Source organism: Podarcis gaigeae (assembly GCF_964106915.1).
Source record: "Podarcis gaigeae genome assembly, chromosome: 6".
Lineage (NCBI taxonomy): Eukaryota > Metazoa > Chordata > Lepidosauria > Squamata > Lacertidae > Podarcis > Podarcis gaigeae.
In genome coordinates, this window is record NC_139682.1 from 73047817 (window position 1) to 73051148 (window position 3332).

The 3332-nt window shown below is 41.1% G+C and overlaps 1 long non-coding RNA gene across 1 annotated transcript; it reads left to right on the forward strand.

Annotated features, from left to right (window-relative positions):
• The first annotated feature begins 1194 nt into the window (after positions 1–1194).
• On the forward strand, positions 1195–1567 carry LOC310846140. The gene is made up of 2 exons (XR_014565160.1): positions 1195–1264; positions 1360–1567. It is a non-coding gene; the product is annotated as an uncharacterized lncRNA (long non-coding RNA).
• The last annotated feature ends 1765 nt before the right edge of the window (positions 1568–3332 follow it).

Sequence of the window (3332 nt, forward strand, 5' to 3'; positions counted from 1 at the left end):
TGTTGGCAGAGATGAAGCTACACCAGTGGAATAACACTTCCACCTGCAGAACTGATTAGTGGTTTTTAGTACTGCCGCTTCAGTCTATCATGCCAAGTGGTTGAGCTGATGTGATGGCATGGAACATTCATCAACATTTCAGCTACACAAGGACTATACAGTCAGAAAGTTCACTGTGAATGGAGAGTTGTCAGTTTGGCTGGGGCAGAAACCTCACACGAACTCTAGAAATAAGAATAGGTTTGTGAAAATGAGTGAAGACAGGAAGGAAGGAAGGAAGGAAGGAAGGAAGGAAGGAAGGAAGGAAGGAGGGAGGCAAGAGAACCCATAAGCAAGGTGGTTGGAGGAAGGTTGCAAGAGCAGGTTATACCAACCATCTCGTCCTCTGTTGTCCCCTTTTCCTTGTGCCCTCAGTCTTTCCCAACATCAGGGAGTCTTCTCTTCTCATGAGGTGGCCAAAGTATTGGAGCCTCAGCTTCAGGATCTGTCCTTCCAGTGAGCACTCAGGGCTGATTTCCTTAAGAATAGAGAGGTTTGATCTTCTTGCAGTCCATGGGACTCTCAAGAGTCTCCTCCAGCACCATAATTCAAAAGCATCAATTCTTCGGCGATCAGCCTTCTTTATGATCCAGCTCTCACCTCCGTACATCACTACTGGGAAAACCATAGCTTTAACTATACTGATCTTTGTTGGCAAGGTGATGTCTCTGCTTTTTAAGATGCTGTCTAGGTTTGTCATTGCTTTTCTCCCAAGAAGCAGGCGTCTTTTAATTTCGTGGCTGCTGTCACCATCTGCAGTGATCATGGAGCCCAAGAAAGTAAAATCTCTCACTGCCTCCATTTCTTCCCCTTCTATTTGCCAGGAGGTGATGGGACCAGTGGCCATGATCGAACATAGAGGGGCTTTATTCTGAGTAAATGTGTATAGGATCAAAATGCCAGGATTGTGGTGGTGTTTCATTGCATAAAGTATTTTAAAAAAATAAAAAATTTAACAGCCAGTGTGACTGATTTTCATTAAGATATGTTGTTACTTGGATAAAAGCTGACTTCTACAGTATATAGCTATTGTCCTTGTGGAAAAATGCTCTCTTAAACAAATTCTAGAATTTGAGTAGCACTGTGAAGTCAGAATGCCAAAGATTCTGCTGAGTGTACAGTGTCCTACATTGATTAGGAACACTGAGCACTAGAATTCCTCAGGAGCAAAGCCACTGTAAATTATGCAAAACAACTAGCAACGTAGTAAAAATATTCTGCTTTGGTAAGAGCAAAAAAGTGTTGCCGTTGAGGATGTTCTTTTCCTATATCAGCAAGTCCAGATGGGCTTCTTTTTTTGTTGCTCGTGTTTTCTTCTAGCATATTTGCAGAAGTCTGAGCTCAGAGTGGGATGTTGCGCAGCACAGCAGAAAGAAAACGGTTCAAAATGTTTGTTTATGTACATTTCCTTTTGTACCCTGCAATGAACATTGCAATAGATTACAGCGGTTCAGAACCACATGCATGACCATCTCTCTAAAAAGCACATGCAAAAAAGAAGCGAGAATAAAAATGCCATCTAATCCCAGCAGACTAAAATCTCGGTTAAACAGAATGGATTGACCCAACGGGCGGGTAAAATACTTTTTGTCTTGGATGATATTTTGAATCCAGGTGACAAACTGAACCTTTCAAAACTGCATTGAGTTTTTGGTTTCTTAGAATCACCGAACAATGCTGAGTGCCATGCTGATTTTACTGTATGTACTGAAAAAGAGAAGGGAAGTATGCAGATTCATTTTATTATTTATTTTAAACACTATTTATGGGACATATTACCAAAATTGGGCCAATAATGAAATGTGTGAAGGAACTGGGGGTGAAGAGACAGAAAGGGGAAGGAAGAGGTATAGGTTCTGAGGTCAGAAAGGTGATTCAAAGATAGTGAATGATAACAGTCCCATAATAGTGGAACTCGGATCCAAAGTGTGTGATCAACAGCCTTATATAACCAACATGTTTAAGTCAAATTAATGCATGAAGGGGTTAATACCATAGAGTAAGCTGTCCTGCCAGGCTTGGCTATATCCACTTCCCGTCACCTTGGGAGGATGTGGTAATCAGGCCTTTCCTCTCCTTCAGTCTGCCTGAGAAACTCAGTGTGCGAAGACGTTTGAGCCAGTTGCTCCAGATCAACCACATGGCTCTCACAAGCCACTCTTGCATTCTAGGAACGCTTAGCTCTTTGTAACTAAGCCAAGTTTTACTGCCTACACAGCTTTTCTGAAGCTCAGGAAACTGACTTTTGAAGAGTTTGTAATTAAAGCACTTTTTAACTTACCTAACATGTGGTCTTTTTCCTATGCTGTGTTTCATATTATACAACCCTTTCTTTTTCTTTCTTTCTTTCTTTCTTTCTTTCTTTCTTTCTTTCTTTCTTTCTTTCTTTCTTTCACCAACACAAAGGAAAGGGCACAGAGTCCTCATAAACCTAAAGCTAATAGCATCTCTTACAGTGAAAATCCTTGTCATTATATACTTTACATGGCTGTCTATTTGTATATATTTTTAAAAATTATATATGGATGTTTTATGATGGTCTATACTTATAATGTCTATTAAAGGTTTGGCAAATTAAGTAAGCTTAAAGTCAAACCAGGTGATAGCAAACACACATGCACAGCTGCACTCCCAAGGCTGGAGAAAAGGACCACAGATGGTTCAGCTGCCTTATCCAATGGACACTCATTGGCAAGCCAGAAGTGAGGGCCAGAATTAATCAAAGCCATTTTGTAGAATTTTGTACCCTGAAAGGCTCAGTTGCCTTGCCTCTCTTGTGGTAAAAACCTTCCTGTTTAGGCAGGTGTTTATTTTATAAGTGTTTGCTTGAGACTTCAATTTTCCTTTCTGCTGCTCTTGTATCTGCTTTTCATTATAATGCATTCCTTTGGAATTTTATTTATTGTTGGTTTTAATCGTTGTCAGCTGCCATGAGTGGTGTATTGGTACCAGGAATAAGGCAAGTTTATACAACAGGCAGGGCCTAAACAATGTATTAACGAAGTCTAGTGTTTGCAAACACTTTTATGGAGGTGTGCAGTGGTTGCTTAAGGTAACATGAGCTGGCTTCCTCCTTGCCCACACCTTGAACACACCTTGATTTTGCAAGTAGTTGAACTCCTTCCATCTCTGACCTTTACATAAAGGCAGGTGTATGCGATGTTTGATTCCCCTTTCTGAAGTGTTGTCTGAGACTGCTGGGAGTATGGCAGAGTTCTTACTTTGGAGAATTTAAACCATGCTGGAAACACAGTCTGTCCATCCGTCAGCCAGGCAGCCAGCCAGCCGGGCCA